This window comes from Grampus griseus (assembly GCF_964374135.1).
Source record: "Grampus griseus genome assembly, chromosome: 16".
NCBI classification, from domain to species: Eukaryota; Metazoa; Chordata; class Mammalia; order Artiodactyla; family Delphinidae; genus Grampus; species Grampus griseus.
In genome coordinates this window covers 22,152,139-22,176,773 of record NC_139010.1, presented here as the reverse complement: position 1 = coordinate 22,176,773, position 24,635 = coordinate 22,152,139, and the positions used below count along the sequence as shown (strand labels likewise).

At 36.2% G+C, this 24,635-nt stretch overlaps 1 protein-coding gene across 1 annotated transcript in view; it reads left to right on the top strand.

Annotated features, from left to right (window-relative positions):
• The window catches only part of CTNNA3 (catenin alpha 3), a 1,586,247-nt gene that overhangs the window by 317,393 nt on the left and 1,244,219 nt on the right, over positions 1-24,635 (top strand). The gene's annotated exons all lie outside the window — the stretch shown is intronic.

The following is a 24,635-nucleotide window of genomic DNA, read 5'->3' as shown; positions in this document are numbered from 1 at the left end:
CTGCTGCTTATTAAAACCCATCTCCCAAAAGGACTTACAGGCAGACTGATTGTTTGAATGATCACTGACCTTCTTCTGTATCAGAGCACTTGATGTCTTAAATGTCTTTTGTCAAATAAAGAAATGGATTTATCAGTGACAATCACATAATATGTTGTGATTCAATGTTATCCATACCTGTAGTGTTTGAATTTCAAAGGTGACATTATGGGGAGGGTGCTTCTTGCCTAGTGGATTAAGAATGAAAGTATAGGTGCTGGATGTGAGAGAGATTTTGGAGTTAGAGGAATTTCTGGGACCTGTCAAATCACAGCCACTATCTTCTCTGTATTTAAGGTCATTCCTAAAATTATTTTATGGATAAAATATTTTACATTTGTTGCCAAATTTCTCTATTAGGACTACTTATGAAGGGAAAGCTAATTGTAAAGCAACAGCAAATGTCATATTGAGCCAATCCATACTTAAGGCTTCCATTTTGCACTCTGGCTACTTTAGGTCCTCTTCCAAATATGGTATTCCCTTCTCATCACAAGTCTGCATTTCTCAGAATCTAGGTTCTGGCCCACCCTTTCCTTCTCCTTCATCACCCTGAGTGAGACACACCTAACCTCTATGGTCCCACTCCCTTCGAATCATGGCTTTTATTTGAGATAACACTTTTTTCTTTTATGGCTTCTAGACTTCTGAGTTCCATATATTTATTTATTGGTTTATTATTATTTTTAAATTTTTATTTAATTTAATTTTTATATAGCAGTTTCTTATTAGTTAAAGAGATAACACTTGTTATTGGGTTCATTTAATATGCTTAGAAAATACTTGTTCCTGATTAATTACTCCTTTAGGGGTACTGGCATAAAATAAAGGACAGCTGAAGATACTATGCTTTAATCCAAAGTAATGAATTTGTAATGGTGGAACTGCATAGATTAGGCAGAGCAGTAGAGGCGTTGCATTTTTGGAAAGATCACGTTTCCAACACCATTCCAGTCACACTTTATAGGAAACTGCCTGTGTTATTTATGAATCTACTCCACTTGAGCGATTGTAGAAAAGAGGCAAAATGAGAGAGCAGCATCACTTAGCACCCTGTAGTTGAGAAACTGAGAATATGTTTGCTAACTGGGCAAAAGCATACAGTGTCATGGGAGTTAGAAGCAAGGAATTTAGAACATAGAGTAGTGTTAAAACAGTAGTGAAGAAGGGAGCAGGCAGAAACCTCTGGGCTATCTCTCTCTGTCTCTGTCTCTCTATTACAGTTTAAGTAGTTTCACATACATATTATCTTATTATAATCTTTTGAAACCCTCCTTATGGTATTATTCACTCTTTGTAAAGTTATCTAAGCCTCTGGAGTAAAAGATTTGCTCAAGGACTTGTTGACTTGCTGGGAAGCAGTTGAGCTAAGATTGTATCCAGATCTTTTGGTTCCAAATGCTCGTTTTGATTGTTTATTTTTGCGTAATACAGTTTCAGGGTCAAGATTGAGGTTTGACGTTTTAGACTTATGTTCAGAGTCCTAAAGCTGATAAAGAAAGTGTTGTAAAAGTATGTCACCAGTGTTTGTGAATAAAAACATGGAGAGACAACCAAGAGAAACACAGAAAGATTGTCTTAGGTTTCATCCTGTGGGATATTTAGATTCTGTAGAATGGGAACTTGGGTTAGAGGGTTAGAGTCATAGCCTGTAACTAAAAGCTTAAAAAAGGTGAACATTTGTAAGTATGTTTTAGAGAGTTGTTTTTCTTTTCGGCTGCGCCATGCAGCATGCAGAACTTCCCTGACCAGGGATCAAACCTGTGTCTCCTGCATTGGAAGGGCAGTATCTTAACCACTGGACCACCAGGGATGTCCTGGAGGACTATCATATACAATATCATAGTTTCAGGTATACATCATAGTGACTTGATATTTATATACATTTTGAAATGGTTATTATGGTAAGTCTAGTTAACATCTGTCATCATACAAAGTTTTCACAGTATTATTGACTATATTCCCTGTGCTGTACATTACATCCCTGTGACTTATTTATTTTATAACTGGAAATTTGTACTTTTTAATCCCCTTCACCTATTTTGCTCACCCCCAATTCCACTCCCTTCTGGAAACCAGCACTTTGTTTTCTGTACCTGTTTCTGTTTAATTTTGTTTGTTTTTTAGATTCCACATAAGTGAAATCATACAGTAGTTGTTTTTCTGTGTCTGACTTATTTCATTTAGCATAATATACTCTAGATCCATCTATGTTGTTGCAAATGACATTTCATTCTTTTCTATGACCGGATAATATTCCATTGTATGCATATACCACATCATTATCCATTCATCTATCGATGGACACTTAAGCTATTTCCATATCTTGGCTTTTGTAAATAATGTTGCAATGATAGGGTTGTATAAATCTTTTCAAATTAGTATTTTAATTTTCTTTGGATAAATACCCAGAATTGCTAGATTGTATGATAGTCCTATTTTTAATTTTTGGGGAACCTCCATATTGTTTTCCATAGTGGCTACACCAGTTTACATTCTCACCAATAGTGCATGAGGATTCCCTTTTCTCCACATTCTCACCAACACTTGTGTATGTCTTTTTGATAATCACCATTCTGACAGGTGTGAGGTGTTGTCTCCTTGTGGTTTTGATTTGCATTTCCCTGATCATTAGTGATATTGAGCATCTTTTTATGTATCTGTTGGCCATCTGAATCTCTTCAGAAAAATGTCTATTCAGGTCCTCTGCTCAATTTTTTTCAGGCTGTTTTTTTTTAATATTAATGTATAAGTTTTTAAAATATACTTTGGATATTAACCTCTTATTGAATAAATGATTTGAAAGTATTTTCTATTTAGTAGCTTGCCTTTCATTTTGTTGATGTTTTCCTTTGCTGTGCAATGGCTTTTTAGTTTAATGTAGTCCTATTTATTTATTTTTGCTTTTGTTGCCCTTGCCTGAGGAAACAGGTTCAAAACATTTCACTAGACTGATGTCAAAGAGATTCATGCTTATGTTTCTTTCTAGGAGTTTTATGGTTTAGGGTCTTACATTCAAGCTTTTAATCCATTTTGAATTTATTTTTGTATATGGTATAAGAGAGTGGTCCAGTTTGATTCTTTTGCATATGGCTTTCCACTTTTCCAAACACCATCTATTGAAGAGACTGTCTTTCTTCCATTGTATATCCTGCTTCCATTGTCACAGATAACTGAACATACATGTGTAGGTTTATTTCTGGGCTTTCTATTCTATTCCATGGATCTATGTGTCTGATTTTGTGCCCAAACCATACTGTTTTGATTACTGTCTATTGGTTAAAATGAGGGAGCATGATACCTCCAGCTTTGTTCATCTTCCTCAAGATTGTTTTGGCTTTTCAAGCTCTTTTGTGGTTCCATACAAATTTTAAGATTTTTTGTTCTAGTTCTGTGAAAAATGTCATTGGTATTTTGATAGGGATTGCATCAAATCTGTAGATTTCTGTGAGTAGCATGGGCATTTTAACAGTATTAATTCTTCTGAACCATGAGCATGGTATATTTTTCCATTTGTTTGTGTCTTCAATTATTATTATTTCTTTTTTTAAACATCTTTATTGGAGTATCATCGCTTTACAATGGCGTGTTAGTTTTTGCTTTATAACAAAGTGAATCAGTTATACATATATGTCCCCATATCTCTTCCCTCTTGCGTCTCCCTCCCTCCCACCCTCCCTATCCCACCCCTCTAGGGGGTCACAAAGCACTGAGCTGATCTCCCTGTGCTATGCGGCTGCTTCCCACTAGCTATCTGTTTTACGTTTGGTAGTGTATATATGTCCGTGCCACTCTCTTACTTTGTCTCAGCTTACTCTTCCCCTCCCCGTATCCTCAAGTACATTCTCTAGTAGGTCTGCATCTTTATTCCCGTCTTGCCCCTAGGTTCTTTATGACCATTTTTTTTTTTTTAGATTCCATATATATGTGTTAGCATACGGTATTTGTTTTTCTCTTTCTGACTTACTTCACTCTGAATGACACTCTCTATGTCCATCTACCTCACTACAAATAACTCAGTTTCATTCCTTTTTATGGCTGAGAAATATTCCATTATATATATGTGCCACATCTTTTTCATCCATTCACCTGTCCATGGACACTTAGGTTGTATCCACGTCCTGGCTATTGTAAAGAGAGCTGCAATGAACATTTTGGTACATGACTCTTTTCGAATTATGGTTTTCTCAGGGTATATGCCCAGTAGTGGGATTGCTGGGTTGTATGGTAGTTCTATTTTTAGTTTTTAAAGGAACCTCCATACTGTTCTCCATAGTGGCTGTATCAATTTACATTCCCACCAACAGTGCAAGATTGTTCCCCTTTCTCCACACCCTCTCCAGCATTTATTGTTTGTAGATTTTTTGATGATGACCATTCTGACTGGTGTGAGGTGATAACTCATTGTAGTTTTGATTTGCATTTCGCTAATGATTAATGATGTGGGGCATTCTTTCATGTGTTTGTTGGCCTTCTGTATGCCTTCTTTGGAGAAATATCTGTTAAGGTCTTCTGCCCATATTTGGACTGGGTTGTTTGTTTTTTTGAAATTGAGCTGCATGAGTGGCTTGTAAATTTTGGAGATTAATCCTTTGTCAGTTGCTTCATTTGCAAATATTTTCTCCCATTCTGAGGGTTGTCTTTTGGTCTTCTTTATGGTTTCCTTTGCTGTGCAAAAGCTCTTAAGTTTCATTAGGTCCCATTTGTTTATTTTTGTTTTTATTTCCATTTCTCTAGGAGGTGGGTCAAAAAGAATCTTGCTGTGATTTATGTCATAGAATGTTCTGCCTAGGTTTTCCTCTAAGAGTTTGATGGTGTCTGGCCTTACATTTAGGTCTTTAATCCATTTTGAGTTTATTTTTGTGTATGGTGTTAGGGAGTGTTCTAATTTCATTATTTGACAAGTAGCTGTCCAGTTCTCCCAGCATCACTTATTGAAGAGGCTGTCTTTTATCCACTGTATATTCTTGCCTCTTTTATCAAGATATGGTGACCGTGTGTGCGTGGGTTTATCTCTGGGCTTTCTATCCTGTTCCATTGATCTGTATTTCTGTTTCTGTACCAGTACCATACTGTCTTGATTACTGTATCTTTGTAGTGTAATGTGAAGTCAGGGAGCCTGATTCCTCCAGCTCCATTTTTCATTCTCAAGATTGCTTTGGCTATTCTGGGTCTTTTGTGTTTCCATACAAATTGTGAAATTTTTTGTTCTAGTTCTGTGAAAAATGCCAGTGGTAGTTTGATAGGGATTGCATTGAATCTGTAGATTGCTTTGGGTAGTAGAGTCATTTTCTCAATGTTGATTCTTCTAATACAAGAACATGGTATATCTCTCCATTTATTTGTATCATCTTTAATTTGTTTCATCAGTGTCTTTTACTTTTCTGCATACAGGTCTTTTGTCTCCTTAGATAGGTTTGTTCCTAGATATTCTTTTTGTTGCAGTGGTAAATGGAAGTGTTTTCTTAATTTCACTTTCAGATTTTTCATCATTAGTGTATAGGTATGCCAGAGATTTCTGTGCATTAATTTTGTATTCTCCTATTTTACCAAGTTCATTGATTAGCTCTAGTAATTTTCTGGTAGCATCTTTAGGATTCTCTATGTATAGTATCATGTCATCTGCAAACAGTGACAACTTTACTTCTTTTCCAGTTTGGATTCCTTTTTTTTCTTTTTCTTCTCTGATTGCTGTGGCTAAAACTCCCATAACTATGTTGAATAATAATGGTGAGAGTGGGCAACCTTGTCTTCCTGATCTTAGTGGAAATGGTTTCAGTTTTTCCCCATTGAGAACGATGTTGGCCGTGGGTTTGTCATATGTGGCCTTTATTATGTTGAGGAAAGTTCCCTCTATACCTACTTTCTGGAGGGTTTTTATCATAACTGGGTGTTGAATTTTGTCAAAAGCTTTCTCTGCATCTATTGAGACGATCATATGGTTTTTCTCCTTCAGTTTGTTAATGTGGTGTATCACATTGATTTGTTTGCATATACTGAAGAATCCTTGCATTCCTGAGATAAACTGCACTTGATCATGGTGTATGATCCTTTTTATGTGCTGTTGGATTCTGTTTGCTAGTATTTTGTTGAAGATGTTTGCATCTATGTTCATCAGTGATATTGGCCTGTAGTTTTCTTTCTTTGTGACGTCTTTGTCTGGTTTTAGTATCAGAGTGATGGTGGCCTCATAGAATGAGTTAGGGAGTGTTCCTCCCTCTGCTATATTTTGGAAGAGTTTGAGAAGGATAGGTGTTAGGTCTTCTCTAAATGTTTGATAGAATTCGCCTGTGAAGCCATCTGGTCCTGGGCTTTTGTTTGTTGGAAGATTTTTAATCACAGTTTCAATTTCAGTGCTTGTGATTCATCTGTTTAAATTTTCTGTTTCTTCCTGGTTCAATCTTGGAAGGTTGTGCATTTCTAAGAATTTTTCCCTTCCAGGTTATTCAATTTATTGGCATAGAGTTGCTTGTAGTAATGTCTCATGATCCTTTGTATTTCAGTGTCCGTTGTTATTTCTCCTTTTTCATTTCATATTGATTTGAGTCTTCTCCCCTTTTTTTCTTGATAAGTCTTGTTAATAGCATATCATTTTTTAAAATTTTCTCAAAGAACCTGCTTTTAGTTTTATTTATCTTTGCTATCATTTTCTTCATTTCTTTTTCATTTATTGCTGATCTGATCTTTATGATTTCTTTCCTTCTGCTAACTTTGGGTTTTTTTTGTTCTTCTTCCTCAAATTGCTTTAGGTTAGGTTGTTTATTTGAGATTATTTTTGTTTCTTAAGGTAGGACTTTATTGGTATAAACTGCCTCTTAGAACTGCTTTTGCTGCATCCCATAAGTTTTGGGTCGTTGTGTTTTCATTTTCATTTGTTTCTAGGTATTTTTTGATTTCCTCTTTGATTTCTTCAATGATATCTTGGTTATTAAGTAGTGTTTTGTTTAGCCTCCATGTGTTTGTATTTCTTACAGATTTTTTCCTGTAATTGATATCTAGTCTTATAGCATTGTGGTTGGAAAAGATACTTGATATGACTTCAATTTTCTTAAATTTAGCAAGGGTGGATTTGTGTCCCAAGATATGATTTATCCTGGAGAATGTTCCGTGAGTACCTGAGAAGAATGTGTATTCTGTTTTTTTAGGGTGGAATGTCCTATAAATATTAACTCCATCTTGTTTAATGTGTCATTTAAAGCTTGTGTTTCTTTTTTTATTTTCATTTTGGATTATCTGTCTATTGGTGAAAGTGGGGTGTTAAACTCCCCTACTATGATTGTGTTACTGTCAATTTCCCCTTTTATGACTATTAGTATTTGCCTAATGTATTGAGGTGCTCATATGTTGGATGCATAAATATTTACAATTGTTATATCTTCTTCTTGGATTGATCCCTTGATCATTATGTAGTGTCCTTCTTTATCTCTTGTAATAGTCTTCGTTTTAATGTCTATTTTGTCTGATATGAGAACTGCTACTCCAGCTTTCTTTTGATTTCCATTTGCATGGAATATCTTTTTCCATCCCCTCACTTTCAGTCTGTATGTGTCCCTAGGTCTGAAGTGGGTCTCTTGTAGACAGCAAATATACGGGTCTTGTGTTTGTATCTATTCAGGCAATCTATGTCTTTTGGTTGGAGCATTTAATCCATTTACATTTAAGGTAATTATCGATATGTATGTTCCTATTACCATTTCTCCATTGTTTTGGGTTTATTATTGTAGATCTTTTCCTTCTGCTTTTGTTTCCTGCCTAGAGAAGTTCCTTTAGCATTTGTTGTAAACCTGGTTTGGCGGTGCTGAATTCTCTTAGCTTTTGCTTGTCTGTAAAGGTTTTAATTTCTCCGTCAAATCTGAATGAGGTCCTTGCTGGGTAGAGTAATCTTGGTTGTAGGTTTTTCTCCTTCATCACTTTAAATATGTCTTGTCACTCCCTTCTGGCTTGCAGAATTCGTGCTGAAAGATCAGCTGTTAACCATATGGGGATTCCCTTGTATGTTATTTGTTGTTTTTCCCTTGCTGCTTTTAATATTTGTTCTTTGTATTTAATTTTTGATAGTTTGATTAATATGTGTCTTGGTGTGTTTCTCTTTCGATTTATCCTGTATGGGACTCTCTGTGCTTCCTGGACTTGATTAAGTATTTCCTTTCCCATATTAGGAACGTTTTCAACTATAATCTCTTTAAATAGTTTCTCAGTCCCTTTCTTTTTCTCTTCTCCTTCTGGGACCCCTATAATTCGAATGTTGTTGCATTTAATGTTGTCCCACAGGGCTCTGAGTCTGTCCTCAGTTCTTTTCATTTTTTTTTCTTTATTCTGCTCTGCATTAGTTATTTCCACTCTTTTATCTTCCAGGTCACTTATCCGTTCTTCTGCCTCAGTTATTCTGCTATTGATCCCTTCTAGGTAATTTTTAATTTCATCTATTGTGTTGTTTATCACTGTTTGTTTGCTTTTTAGTTCTTCTAGGTCCTTGTTAAACATTTCTTGTATTTTCTCTATTCTATTTCCAAAATTTTGGGTCATCTTTACTATCATTATTCTGAATCCTTTTTCAGGTAGACTGCCTATTTCCTCTTCATGTGTTAGGTGTCGTGGGTTTTTACCTTGCTTCTTCATCTGCTGTGTTTCTCTGTCTTCTCATTTTGCTTAACTTACTGTGTTTGGGGTCTCCTTTTCGCAGGCTTCAGGTTCATAGATTCCGTTGCTTTTGCTGTCTGTCCCCAGTGGCTTAGTTTGGTTCAGTGGGTTGTGTAGGCTTCCTGGTGGAGGGGACTAGTGCCTGTGTTCTGGTGGATGAGGCTAGCTCTTGTCTTTCTGGTGGGCATGTCCATGTCTGCTGGTGTGTTTGGAGGTGTCTGTGGCCCTATTATTATGATTTCAGGCACCTCTCTGCTAATAGATTGGGTTGTGTTCCTTTCTTGCTAGTTGTTTGGCACAGGGTTTCCAGCACTGTAGCTTGCTGTTTGTTGAGTGGAGCTGGGTCTTGGCATTGAGATGGACATCTCTGGGAGATTTTCGCCATTTGATATTACGTGCGGCTGGGAGGTTGCTTGTGGACCAGTGTCCTGAACTTGGCTCTCTCACTTCAGCGGCACAGCCCTGTCACCTGGCTGGATCACGAAGAGGCTTTCATCCACATGGCTCAGAATAAAAGGGAGAAAAGAAAGAAAGAAAGAAAGAATAAGATAAAATAAAGTAAAATAAAATAACAAAGTTATTAAGAAAAATAATTATTAAGAAAAACATTTTTTTAAGTAATAAAAAAAACAAAAACGGACAGACACAACCCTAGGACAAATGGTAAAAGCAAAGCTATACAGGCAAAATCACACACTGAAGCATACACATACACACTCACAAAAAGAGAAAAAAGGAAAAATGTATATATATTGTTGCTCCCGTAGTGCACCTCCTCATTTTGGGGTAATTCGTTGTCCATTCAGGTATTTTACAGGGTACATCAAGTTGATTGTGGAGATTTAATCCGCTGCTCCTGAGGCTGCATGGAGAGATTTCCCTTCCTTTTCTTTGTTCGCTGAGCTCCTGGGGATCAGCTTTGGATTTGGACCCACCTCTGCATTTAGGTCACCTGAGGGCGTCTGTTTTTTGCTCAGACAGGACAGGGTTAAAGGAGCAGCTGATTCGGGGGTTCTGGCTCACTCAGGCTAGGGGGAGGGAGGGGTACGGATGCGGGGAGAGCCTGCGGTGGCAGAGGCCAGCATGACGTTGCACCAGCCTGTGGTGTGCCTTGCGTTCTCCCGGGGATGTTGTCCCTGGATCACGGGACCCTGGCAGTGGCGGGCTGCACAGGCTCCTGGGAGGGTTGGTGTGGATAATGACCTGTGCTTGCACACAGGCTTCTTGGTGGCTGCAGCAGCAACCTTAGCATCTCATGTCCATCTCTGGGGTCCACGCTGAAAGCTGCGGCTTTCGTCCATCTCTGTAGCTCCTTTAAGCGGTGCTCTTAATCCCCTTTCCTCGTGCAGCAGGAAACAAAGAGGCAAGAAAAAGTCTGCTGTCCCTTCGGCAGCTCCAGGCTTTTTCCTGGACTCCCTCTCGGGTAACTGTGGCGCACTGGCCCCCTTCAGTCTGCGTTCACGGAGCCAACCTGTCCTCTCCCTGGGATCTGACCTCCGAAGCCAGAGCCTCAGCTCCCAGCCCCGCCCACCCTGGCGGGTGAGCAGACAAGCCTCTCGGGCTGGTGAGCGCTGGTCGGCAGCAGTCCTTTGTGCAGGAATCTGTCCGCTTTGCCCTCCGCACCCCTGTTGCTGTGCTCTCCTCCTTGGCTCCGAAGCTTTCCCCTTCTGCCACCTGCAATCTCTGCCCGCAAAGGGGTTTCCTAGTATGTGGAAACCTTTCCTCCTTCACAGCTCCCTCCCACTGGTGCAGTCCCGTCCCTATTCTTTTGTCTCTGTTTATTCTGTTTTCTTTGGCCCTACCCAGGTACGTGGGGAGTTTCTTGCCTTTTGGGAGGACTGAGGTCTTTTGCCACCGTTCAGTAGGTTTTCTGTAGGACTTGTTCCACATGTAAATGTATTTCTGATGTACTTGTGGGGAGGAGGGTCATCCCGCGCTTACTCTTTCACCATTTTGAAGCTCCTCTGTGTCTTCAGTTTCTTTCATCAATGTATGACAGTTTTCAGAGTACAAGTTTTCACCTTCTTGGTTAAACTTATCCCTAGGTATTTCATTCTTTTCAAAGCAATTTTAAATGGGATTGTTATTTTAATTTCTCTTTCTGATAGCTCATTATTACTGTATAGAAATACAGTTGATTTCTATATATAAATTTGGTTTCCTGCAATTTTACTGAATATATTTATTAGATCTATTTTTTTTTTGGTGGAGTCTTTATGGTTTTCTATATATAGTATTATGTCATTTGCAAATAGTGGCAGTTTTACTTCTTCCTTTTCAATTTAGATGCCTTCAATTTTTTTTCCTTGTCTGATTGCTGTGGCTAGGACTTCCAATACTATGTTGAACATAAGTGGTGAGAGTGGACATCCTTGTCTTGTTCCTGATCTTGGAGGAAAAGCTTTCAGCTTTTCACTTTTGATTATGATGTTAGTTGTGGCTTTTTCATATATGGCCTCTATTATGTTGAGATATATTTCCTCTATACTCACTTTGTTGAGAGTTTTTATCATAATTGGGTGTTGATTTTGTTAAATGCTTTTTCTACATCTATTAACATGATCACATGGTTTTTATTCTTCATTCTGTTAATATTGTGTATCACATTGATTGATTTGTGGTTGGTGGACCATCCTTGCATCCCTGGAATATCTCCCACTTGATCATGGTGTATGATCCTTTTAATGTATTGTTTTATTTGGTTGTTAATATTTGTTGAGGAGTTTTGCATGTATTATCACCAGAGATATTGGTCTGTAATTTTCTTTTTTTGTGGTGTCTTTGTCTGGTTTTAGTATCAGGATAATGCTGACCTTGTAAAATGAGTTTGGAATATCCCTTCTATTCAGATTTTTTGGAGTAATTTGAAAACTATAGGTATTAAATCTTCTTTAAAGGTTTGATAGACCTCACCAGTGAATCTGTCTGGTCCTGGACTTTTGTTTGTTGGGAATTTTTAAAAATACCAATTCAGTTTCATTACTAGTAATTTGTCTATTCAGATTTTCTATTTCTTCATGATTTGGTGTTAGCAGATTGCATGTTTCTAGGAATATATCCATTTATTCTAGGTTATCCAGTTGGCATATAATTGTTTGTGGCAGTCTCTTATGATCGTTTGTATTTCTGTGTTGTTGATTGTAACTTGTCTTTTGTTTCTGATTTTATTTATTTAGGCCATCTCTCTCTGTCTCTCTCTGTCTCTCTCTGTCTCTCTCTTTTTGATGAGTCTAGCTAAAGTTTTATCAATTTTGTTTATCTTTTCAAAGAACCAGCTCTTTGTATTATTGCTCTTTCCCATTGTCTTCTAAGTCTTTTATTTCATTTATGTCTCTTCTGATCTTTATTATTTCTTTCCTTCTATTAATTTTGGGTTTTGTTGTTCTCTTTATAGTTCCTTTTTGTGTAAAGTTAGATGGTTTATTTGAGATTTTTCTTGTTTCCTGAGGTAAGCTTGTATTGCTATAAACTTCTCTCTTAGAAATGCTTTTGCTGCATCCCATAGATTTTGGAAAGTTGCATTTTTATTATCATTTGTTTCAAGGTATTTTTTAATTTCTTCTTTGATATCTTCATTGACTCATTGTTTAGTAGCTTGTTGTTCAGTCTCCACATTTGTGGGGTTTTTTCAACTTTTATTTTATAATTGATTTCTGATTTTATACTGTTGTGGTTAGAAAAGATGCTTGATATGATCTCAGTCTTCTTAAATTTATTGAGACTTTTTTGTAGCCTAACATGTGATTTATCCTGGAGAATGTTCCATGTGCACCTGAAAAGAATGTGTATTCTGCAATTTTTGGATAGACTGTTTGTTTATATCTATTAAGTTCATCTGATCTAATGTGTTGTTTAAAGCCAGTGTTTCTGTATTGATTTTCTGTCTGGATAATTTATCCAGTGATGTAAATGAGGTATTAAAATCCCCTACTATTATTGTATTACTGTCGATTTCTCCCTTTATATCTGTTAATATTTGTTTTATATATTTAGATGTTGCCGTGTTGGGTGCATAAATATTGTGTGTATCCTCCTGTTGGATTAACCCCTTTATCATTTTAAAATACCCTTCTTTGTCTTGCTGCAGTCCTTGTTTTAAAGTATATTTTGTCTGATATAATTATCACTACCTCAGCTTTCTTTTCATTTTCATTTGCAGGGAATATCTTTTTCCATCTCTTCCCTTTTAGCCCATGTATATCTAGAGCTGAAGTGAGTGTCTTGTAGGCAGCATATATAGCTGGGTCTTGTTTTTTATCCATTCAGCCATCCTGTGCCTTTTGATTGGAGAATTTTATTTATTTACATTTAAAGTAATTATTGATGGGTATGCACTTTTTGCTATTTTGTTAATTATTCTCTGGTTATTTTTGTAATTCTTTTCTGTCCCTTTCTTCTCCTCTTGTTCTCTTTCCTTGTGGTTTGATGATTTTCTTAAGTGTTATATTTATATTCATTTCTCCTTATTTTTTGTGTATTATAGGCTTTTGGTTCATGGTTTTCATGAGGTTCATATGTAACAATCTCTATATAGAGCAGTCTATTATAAGTTGATAATTGTTTAAGATCAAACACATTCTAAAAGCACTACATTTTCACTCCTCCCCCTGACATTTAATGTTTTTTTACATCTTTTTATTTTGTGAAGTCTTTAACTACTTATTGTAGTTATGGTTGATATTACTACTTTTTAATTTTAACCTTCCTACTGCTTTGTAAGTGGTTGATCCAGTACCTTTACTATATATTTGCCTTTACCAGTGAGATTTTTTTCTTTCATATATTTTCTTATTTCTAGTTATGGAATTTTCTTCTCTGCTTAAAGAAGTCCCTTTACCATTTCTTGTAAGGCTGGTTTAGTTGGAATTAACTCTTTTAGCTTTTGCTTGTCTGGGAAACTCTCTACCTCTCCTTTGATTCTGAATGATAACCTTGCTGAATAGAATATTCTTGGTTTTAAGTTTTTTCTTTCAGCACTTTGAATGTATCATGCCAGTATCTTCTGGCCTGCACAGTTTCTGCTGAAAAATCCACTGATAGTCTTATGGAGTTTCCTTTATATGTAATTACTTGTTTTTCTCTTGCTGTTTTTAAAATTTTTCTTTTTATCTTTAACTTTTGGCATCTTAATTGCAGTGTGTCTTGCTGTAGGTCTCTCTGGGTTCATCTTGTTTGGGACTCTCTGTTTCTTTTGGACCTGAATGTCTGTTTCCATTCCCAGGTTAGGGAAGTTTTCAGCCATTGTATCTTTAAATATGTTTTCTGCCCTTTTCTCTATTTTCCTCCTTCTGGGACCCCTATAATGTGAATGTTAGTATGCTTGATTTTATCTCAGAGGTCCTTAAACCACCCTTATTTTTTTCTTTTTGCTGTTCAGGTTGGATGATTTTAATACTCTGTCTCTCAGATGTTAATCTGTTCTTCTGTACCATATAATCTGCTGTTGATTCCCTCTAGTGTATTTTCCATTTCAGTTATTGTATTCTTCACCTCTGATTTTTTTTTTCTTATAGTTTCTAACTCTTTGTTGAGGTTCTCACTGTGTTCATCCATTCTTCACCCAAGTTTAAGGATCATGTTTATGACCATTTCTTTAAATTGCATATCAGATAATTTACTTATCTCTGTATTAATAAGGTCTTTTTCTGAGGTTTTGTCTTGTTCTTTCATTTGGAACATATTTCTCTGTTTCCTCAGTTTGTTTGGCTCTCTGTTTGTTTCTATGTATTAGACAGAACTGCTACATCTCTTAGTCTTGAAGAAGTGGTCTTGGGTAGGTGATTATCCTACTCCTTCAGCCCTGCCCTGTTCTTGGTTGTTTCTTCGATCTTTGTAGTTGTCTATACTGCCTGGTTTATTCTTTGTATGCTCCTGTTTTTAAGGGTATGCCAAGACCTGTCAGTATTTCAAGGGGAGGAATCTTATTTCGCACCTAATTTCAGGCTGATTGGATGCCTGTCCCTCATGTAGGAGCTCTTAAAGTATGCAGATATATATAGTCCTGTGGAACTGTGATTGTAATCCCTGCTGGCCTTTGAACCATGAGTTCTAGAGATGTCCCCTGGGTGACAGTTGCAAAAACTGGAGCTTCTGACAAGTGTATAAGTTCCTTTATGAGGAGTCTTGTTGAGCTGTAGTGAGGCCAATGGTGTGTCCAAGGATGGTATATCCCTGTTTATGTTCCCTGGGGATGCATCTTTAGCCTGTACATGTGTGGGAAACCTAAAACCTGCCCCTCTTGGTGAGGCTCCAGGCTAAGTAAATAGGCCTTTTTCAGAGGAAGATTGGGGTTACGTTTTAGTCTGCTGTCTATATAGTACCCTGGGGGTGGTGGCCTGCCAAGAACTATCTTTCTAATTGTTACAGTACCTTGGAGCTCAAGAATGTCAGCCCCCTTGGCCACCAGGGCCAGACAATCAGGGGATGTCCCCTGTATTGATTGTGTTTGCCCATTGGCTTTAGTTAGGTACCTGAGATTATAGGGCATCGGGCTTGCTCTCTTGCTTCAGAAAGGCAGAGGGAAAATGACTGTATGTGATCCTGGGATTCAGCATTGCAGCAAGAGTGTGACTTGTCTGTGTGTGTGTGAACTTTAGGCTAGGGAGTGGAAGAATACCACTGCTTGTGCTCACCAGCCCCAGTCAGGGGGCAGGGGGGCGTTGGGTTGGCTTTAGTCTGGGAGAGGAGTAATACTGTGACTTGAGCTAGCACTTGCTAGCCCAGCTAGGGGGTAGGGAGTGGGAGTGTCACAGTCTCCTACACTCATAGACTTTAGCTAGGGAACAACAGAATGCTGTGACCATTTGCATCTATCCATCTCAGCCAGGGAGTGGGGAACTACTAGAGCTCTCTGGCTTCAGCAGTGTGGCAGGATAGTGCTGTGATCACTCCCCACCATGTTTGAGCTTGCCCACCTCTGCAGGTTAGCTGGGGAGTACAACCTTGAAATCTGCCAGCACCTTTGTCTCTGGGGAGCATTTCCAATGTCCCCCACTCCTAGAGTCAATGCTTTCAGATTTGCAAATGTCCCTCCTTCACATATAGTCAGATTTGCAAATGTCCCTCCTTCACATATAGTCTTGGCACTTTTCAAACTTCTGTTATTTTGCAAACTTCTGTTATTTTGCTGGGTCCTGAGGCAAGTGAGGTCACATGTGAGCCCTTCAAGAAGAAAGTCTAAGTTTCCTATAGCACTTTTGGACCCTTGGACATCAGCCCTGTTGGTTTTCTAAGCTAGGTATTTTGGGAACTCATTTCTCTGCTCTAGATCCCAGGGGCCAAGGTACCTAATGTTGATGCCAACCCCTTGTTCCTCCGGGAGAAGTGCCTATCTGGTGAGATTCCTGCCTGCTATGTGTTGTCACACTGGGGTTGGGCAGAGAAAATTTCTCTGCCTCTCCTACCTGTCTTGATATGGTTCTCTTTATCCTTTGTTGTGGAACAGGTGTTCAGGTAGTTCTCAGGTTTTCTTCAGAAGGAATTTATCTAAATGTAGTTTTATCTTTGTTTTGTCCATGGGAAGAGGTAAATGCAAGCTCTTCCTATGCTGCCATCTTGAACTGCACAGCCTGGAGAGTATTCTTTAGAGAATATTTGAAAACCTCCAATCCAAAAACAATACTTGGCTTAAGAAGAGAGCATATTTAAGTTACATATTGATGTGATGAATGATTAAATGTTTTTTATTGAGACAGTGACTGATTTTTAAGATCCATTCAACAACTGGGGCTTCAGTTTTCATGGAAAGGTGTATAATAAACTAGATATTGTTTAAGGCTAAAAAGAATTGCAGACTAAACAAAACGCTGTGAAAGATCGCTAGGTATTCACTTTTGGAAAACTATGGTTACTTTAAGAAAATTTGGGTATTATGAACAATATGTTCAGAAATAATCATTGCTGAAATGAGTAATGAAACCCAGATTTTTGAATGGGGATTGTTATTGTAGAGGGAACAAAGGAAGGGCATATTCTTGTTAATCTCTGTATCTCAGGTACTTGGTGAATTGTCTGACACACAGTGGGCCCTTAATATTTATTAATGTTATAATTAATGACTTCATGAATTCTTGGGCATTTGAGTCAGTTATGTTAAACTTTGTGATGATGATGTAAGTAGAGTATAATGGTTATTACTTTTCAAGTCCTGAAAGTCGCTTCTTGTTCTCTTTTTCAGAAATGCTTTCATATATATTTATAGAAATCTACATAAAACCTCAGTTCTATATTCTATTTTATATTCTCTGTAATATTATTTGTTCATTATTGCTTTTAACTAAAGAACAAATTCAGTTTTCCTTGCCCAAAGAGTTTAATCAAAATAAGACAAAAGGCAAAAAACCATGCATAAAAAATAGGGGATTGAATGAATGATTAAGTGACATAATTATGAAAAAAAACCAGGCATGAAACTAGTCCACCCACTATTTGAAAGAACTTCATACTTGTGTTTGGGGTATCACAACGTACTGGAGCATCCTTATTAAATACAAAACCTCACTGAGTAAATGTACTGGAGCGCCCTTATTAAATACAAACCCTCACTGAGTAAAACATTAAGGTTATAAATATAAAACAAACAGAAGCCAAGAGACACACTTTATCTCCCTGTAATATTACCCACATTATATGTAATAAGGCATTCATGTAGGAACATAATTAGAGCAAGAACGCTGCCCAGGTATAATGTGAAAAAATTAATGTGGCAATGAGAACATTAACTTTTGCCTTCTCTAGTTTAAACTGGAATTTGTACTTTCAGCATTGCACTCTAGGAGCCTTTATACACTTTATTCTCTAGATTTGTTTTTTAGTTAAAAAAGCACAAACTCCATCTTTAACTCCCCAAGAGTCTGCTTGTTTCTAAAACAACATGCTCAGAACTATCGCTATGCAATTATCATGTACACACTGGTCTTAAAAGCCCAGCTGTATAAACATCCATGTTGATTCAAAAAACTATTTAGATAGCTATTGTTTGATATTATTTTATGGTTATAAAATGATTATCTGCTATCAGAATTCTAAAATTATAAACATGTTTATAGCTGTAAACTGGTAAAGTGTGTGACTCATATGTAAGCAAATGCTTATATAAGCATAAATGTTAACAAGGATGCTTTTTTTAATTTAAAAGAAGATACTAAGAAACAGAATTTGTATTTTGACATTTTATTATTTTTTATTTAACTAAACTCTTTAAGTCTTAAATATGTAAGTTTTGTTCTATATTTCATAAAACATACCATTAGCTATTTTCAATGTTTATGATATTGAAGTTTTGCTTTTTTCCTCTCTGTATTGCCCCATTACCTCCCTTATTTTATCTTAAATAATCTTAATTAAAGCTTAGATTGAATATTTTATATTGTGTCCTATTTCTCCCACCTGGTGGGAAAGAAATTAAGTACCTAACATCACTTGAAAACTTTTCAAAGCAGTGTTAAATTCCCAGATAATTAATCCTAAGAAAATTGCTACTTTTCAAAGCAGTGTTAAATTCCCAGATAATTAATCCTAAGAAAATTGCTAGAGCATCCCATCTTATGTCATTTAATTGAATGTAGGGTTAAAAAGATTTTAGACAAAGAACTGTCATCCTTATTAGGTAGTCCTTCATCCAGATAAACAATCCAGTAATGATGAAATTTGAGTGTCCCATTACTTTCTCCAAACAGAGATGTAAAGCAACATTTTTTTTATGGTTTGTATTTAATGTTAATTTAATAATGAAAGTAAATTTAATATCCTAATATTTTTAGCTGTTAAAATGGATCAAAAGAAGTCATTTGTTAAGGCAATGAGGTGATTAAGTAAACAATTCAGACTGAAGCATAATTCTGGTATAAAATCAAGATGACAAGGCATTGCTTCTCTAGCATCGAGAGTAGGTTTGCTAGTTCAGTGAACAATCAGTGCAGTCAGAAAAAATTAATTTATGCCATATTAAAGAAAGAGAGCAAAGCACAAGAAAGGTGGTGGAAAATAATGTTTTTCCTAATGGCTTAATTAAGTGGCTTAAATCACAAATCTTCAAATGTTTTAGTGTAATCTTAGCCCAGTTCAGTGATAGAGAAGAGAATGAAATTTAACAATGTGTGAACATTTCAAAGGAGAGAAATCTTTGCTGCTGCTGTTCTCTCAGTGTTCTCTCATCTATTATATCTATTAATATCTATGATATATTTATAATATCTATTATATTTAAATTATTATATATATCTCATGCTTTTTTTCAGTGGTAAGAATTCACTAGGAAAAATTTCATGCTGTATAGCAAAAATTAGATTTGTTTTCTGCTACTTGATCACTGTATGACATTGAACAAGCTGTTTTTTTCTTTATCTAATAAGCACAATATAATGGGATCAAATAAGAAAATGCATAGAAAATTAAAACACTGTGAACCTCTACTAGGGTTTTTTCAGTTCTTATTGGAAGGTCTAAGAGTGTAGTGGTTAAGCTTCTGGGTTCTGGAGCCAGATATTTTGGTTTAAATCTCACCTCTACCACTTAGCAGTTTTTTCTTTGGACAGTTAACATTATTTGTAAAGTGGGGATAATACTATGTTTTTAGGGTTATTAGAATTAAAACATTTAATATAAATATTGGGTGAGTATAGCAGTGCTGACACTTAGTAATCGCTATACATACAGTCAATTAACCTGTGTATTAACATAATACATGGAAGAAACATTGTCTTAGCATTGCTGGGATTTCAGGCTGTGTAATTTTCCCTCTGAATACTATTTAAGACATAATTAGAGAATTTCAGAGTTGTAACAGGCTTCAGAAATTAATGTAATTTTGTACCATAGGAATAAACACACAAAAATTTGTTATTTTAGAGTGACACCTCAAAATTTGGACATCTCATTTGATATATTAGAAAAATGAGTTTGAGAGAAGTGTTAATAGATGTAGCATTGCATTGTGCTTAGAGCATGAATTTAGATCAGAAAGATCTAGGTTCCTGTGCCAACAATAGTAGTAGTCCTATGACCTTGGATGAGTTATAACCTTTCTGTGCTTCTGTTCTTATTATCTATAAGAATGGCTATAGGACGCTTACTTCACAGGGATGGGAAAGCAACTGGAACATTGCCATCTATATAGTAGACGTTCATATACTTTAGTTTTTATTCATCTCTCCCACTTGTTCCTTCCTCTTTCCTATCTAAGTAGCTGTTTTTAGACCCTACAACTTATTAGTACTTTTCATTGATTTGCAAGTCATTATGTATTTAGTAGATCTAAACTTAATCTTGAGGGCTAGTTTAGGACATATTCTTTATGAACTCCACTTCAGATTTTTTTTTTTTTCTGCTAGTATTCTGCATACCAAAGGTAACAAAATGCTAAATCCTGAAAAGGACCTCAAAAGAGCTTGTAATGATTTAGAGAATATAATCGAAAATAAATTGGTAAGAAAGGAAACAGTATTTCTGCTTAAATAAAGAAATCCTCTCTTTATACACAAAGCGCAGAAGGAAGAAAAAGCACCTGAAACCCTGCCATCTATACAGTAGTCACTCAGTACATGTCTCCCATGGTTCAGTCCTGGCATGCTAGATTCTGAGTCTGATTTGCCAATAAGGAATGAACTATGGATGTGTCAGTGGCCCTCATAATGCATCACCTTCCATCCCTCCTGGATGACTCGGGCATAGAACCAGGATTCTTTCTTGTTTTGTTCTGCCAGTCAAGGTTTGTCTCCGTCCCCATTACCATCGTCATCATCATAGTCATCATCCATCATTGTTTTTCATTTGTGATTTCCTGTCGTATTGTTCTGTTAGAGAGAACACTGCAAGGGATAGCTATGATCTCCTATGGTACTGGCATTCCCTGTTACCTTCTATGACTCTGTATTCTCTACCACTAAGAGTAAAATCTCTTGATGGCCTCCATTGCAGATGTTTACAGGTCCTTTCCCAGGACTTTACTTAGTCATAAGAGAGTGAGAATGAGGGGGGTGGGGAGAGGAGAGGGGCGGGTAGGGGAGGGAAGGGGAGAAGAATGTGTATTAATTTCATTCTCACTTCTTCTTCAAATCCTAGGTATTCAGACTATTTAGACTATAGATTAGTCACTTATAGCTCTACTTTATCTCCACATTTTCCTTGTCTCTTCCTCTTTATCTGGTCTTAGAAACACTGCCTCCTTCAAACTCTGGACAATAGGTGAGCTTCTAATTTCCCACATAACTACCATCCTTTCTCCTTGGGGCTTGATTCTGTTCCTCAAATATCCAGGCCACTGGTGAGAATCTTAGGGAAAATGGATCAATTTCCTCATGCTGAACACCACTCCATCTATGTTTAAATAAACATTGGCCCCCACCCCCCAAATTTGGAATTTCTTATTGTTGGGACTATATGATTGCATATTCTAGAAGAGACTCTATCTGTAATTTGTACTGAGATTATTTTCTGTTGATAAATATGACATGGCCTATTTAGATGCTTTCAACCAGCAGTTTTCCAAACCCAATCTCCCTGCTCTTGGCTTCTTCTTTTCCTCATTGCCTGAGTTTCCAAAGTATTAGCATACTTTAAGTCCGAGCCCCACTGATTATGACGAGCTACCCCTTCATTCTTCTTTCCGATGACATATTTATGTTTATATCTCTGTCTTTATTTTTAACCACTTTATTAAGATATAATTCATGTACCATAACATTTACCCATTTAAAGTGTAAAATTCAATAATTTTTAGTATATGTACAGAGTTGTGCAATGATCAACAAATGTAATTTAGAACACTTTTATCATTCCCCAGAAGGAACCCTATACCCATTAGCAGTAATTCCCTTCATGCCCTGCCCTAGGCTACCACTAATCTGCTTTCTGTCTCTATAGATTTGCCTATTCTGGACATCTCATATAAATGGAATCATACAATGTGATCTTTTGTGACTGGCTTCTTTGACTCAGCATAAACTTTTCAAGATTCATCAGTGTTGCAGCATGTATCAGTACTTTGTTTCTTTCAATTGCCAAATAATATTTCATTGTGTAGGTATACATTATTTTGTTTGTCCATTAATCAATTGATGGACATTGGCGTTATTTCTACTTTTTTGGCTATTATGAATAATGCTGCTATAAGAATTTGTGTATAAGTATTTGTGTAGACATATATTTTCATTTTCTTGAGTATGTACTGAGGAGAGGAATTGCTGGGCCATGTGGTAACTCTATGACTAACAATTTGAGGAACTGCTGTGTTGTTTTCCAAAGCGGCTGCACCATTTTACAATCCTGTTAGAAATGTGTGGAAGTTCTGTTTTCTCCACATCCTTGTCAACACTTGTTATTATCTGTCTTTTTGACAGTAACCATCCTAGTGGCTGTGAAGTGGTATCTCATTGTGGTTTTACTTGCAGTTCCCTAATGTGGAACATCTTTCTTCTTATTGGCCATCTGTTTCTCTTCTTTAAAGAAATGCATAGTCAAAGGTCTATTCAGATCCTTTGCCCACTTTTTAATTGGATTGTATTTTAAATTTTTTACTGAAGTATAGTTGATTTACAGTATTATATTAGTTTCAGGTGTACACATAATGTTTCAATATTTGTATAGATTATACTTCATATAAAGTTATTATAAAATAAGGCAGTATTTCTCTGTGCTGCATAATATATCATTCATTCTTATTTATTTTATACATAGTAGTTCGTATCTCTTAATAATATGCCCCTGTATGCACCTCCCCTCATCCCTCTCTCCGCTGGTAACCACTAGTTTGTTCTCTATATCTGTAGGTAGGTCTGTTTCAGTTCGTTATATACATTAATTTGTTTTATTTTTCAGATTCCCCATATAAGTGATAACATAGAGTATTTATCTGACTTATTTCACTAAGCACAATACTGTCTAGATCCACCCACATTTTTGCACATGGCAGTATTTCATTTTTTTATAGCTGAGTAATATTCCATTGTATATATAAATAGCACATCTTTTTATCCATTCATCTATTGATGGACACTTAGATTGCTTCCATACCTTGGCTATTATAAATAGTGCTGCTATGAATATTGGGGTGTATGTTTCTTTTCGAATTAGTGTTTCCTTTTTCTTTGAATATAAACCCAGGTGTGGACTTGCTAGATCATATGACTGTTCTACTTTTAGTTTTTCGAGGAATCTCCATACTGTTTTCCATAGTGGCTGTACCAATTTACATTCTCCACAAGTGTACAAGCGTTTTCCCTTGTACACTTTCTACCCCATCCTTGCCAACATTTGCTATTTGTGGTCTTTTTGCTGATAGCTTTTCGAAAGGTGTGAGGTGATATTGCATTGTGGTTTTGATTTGCATTTCTATGATGTTGAGCATCTTTTCGTGTGCCTCTTGGCCACCTGTATGTCTTCTTTGGAAAAATGTCCATTCAGGTCGTCTGGCCATTTTTTAACTTTTTTTTTTTTAAGTTGAAATGTATGAGCTGTTTATATATTTTGCCTATTAACCCCTTATCAGTCATATCATTTGCAAATCTTTTCTCCCTTTCAGTAGGTTGTCCTTTCATTTTGTCAGTGGTTTCCTTTGCTGTGCAAAAGCTTTTAAGTTTAATTAGGTACCATTTACAAATTTATGCGAATTTATTTCTTTTGCCCTAGGAGACACATCTAAAAAAATATTGCTGTGATTTATGTCAAAGTGTGTTGTGCCCATTTAGGTCTTTAATCCATTTTGAGTTTATTTTTGTATATGGTGTGAGGAAATGTTCTAATCTCCTTCTTTTACATGTAGCTTTCCAGTTTTCCCAGCACCACTTACTGAAGAGAGTATCTTTTCTCCATTGTATATTCTTGCCTCCTTTGTTGTAGATTAATTGACCATAGGTGCCTGTGTTTATTTCTGGGCTGTCTATTCTGTTCCATTGATCTATGTGTCTGTTTTTGTGCCAGTACCATGTTGTTTTGATTACTGTAGATATGTAGTATAGTCTGAATTCAGGGAGCATGATACTTTCAGCTTTGTTCTTTTTTCTCAAGATTGCTTTTGAAATTTGAGGTCTTTTTTATTTCCATACAAATTTAAAAATTATTTGTTCTAGTTCTGTGAATAATGCCTTTGGTATTTTGATAGGGATTGCATTGAATTTGTAGATTGCTGTAGGTAGTATGGTCATTTTAACAATATAAATTCTTCCAATCCATGAACACAGTATATCTTTCCATCTGTGTCATCTTTAATTTCTTTCATCAATGTCTTATAGATTTCCAAGTACAGGTCTTTTACCTCCTTAGTTATATTTATTCCTAGGTATATTATTCTTTTTGATGAAATTATAAATAGAATTGCTTCCTTAATTTCTTTTTGATAATTTGTTATTGTATAGAAATGCAACAGATTTCTGTATATTAGTTTTGTATCTTGCAACTTTACCAAAGTCATCAATGAGCTCTAGTAGTCTTTTGGTGGCATCTTTAGGATTTTCTATGTATAGTATCATGCCATCTCCAAACAATGATAGTTTTACTTCTTTGTTTCCAGTTTGGGTTTCTTTTATTTCTTTTTCTTGTCTGATTGCTGTGGCTAGGACTTCCAATACTATATTGAATACAAGTGGCAAGTATGGGCATCCTTGTCTTGTTCCCAATTTTAGAGGAAATGGTTTCAGCTTTACACCGTTGAGTATGATGTTAGCTGTGGGTTTGTCATAAATGAGCTTTACTGTTTTGAGATATGTTCCCTCTATACCAAATTTGATGAGAGTTTTTATCACGAGTAGATGTTGAAGTTTTTCAAGTGCTATTTCTGCATCTGTTGACATGATCATGTGATTTTTATCCTTCCTTTGTTATTGTGGTGTATCACATTGATTGATTTGTGAATTTTGAACCATCCTTGCATCCCTGGAATAAATCACAGTTGATCATGATGTATGATCTTTTTTATTTATTGTCAAATTTGGTTTGCTAATATTTATTGAGGATTTTTGTAT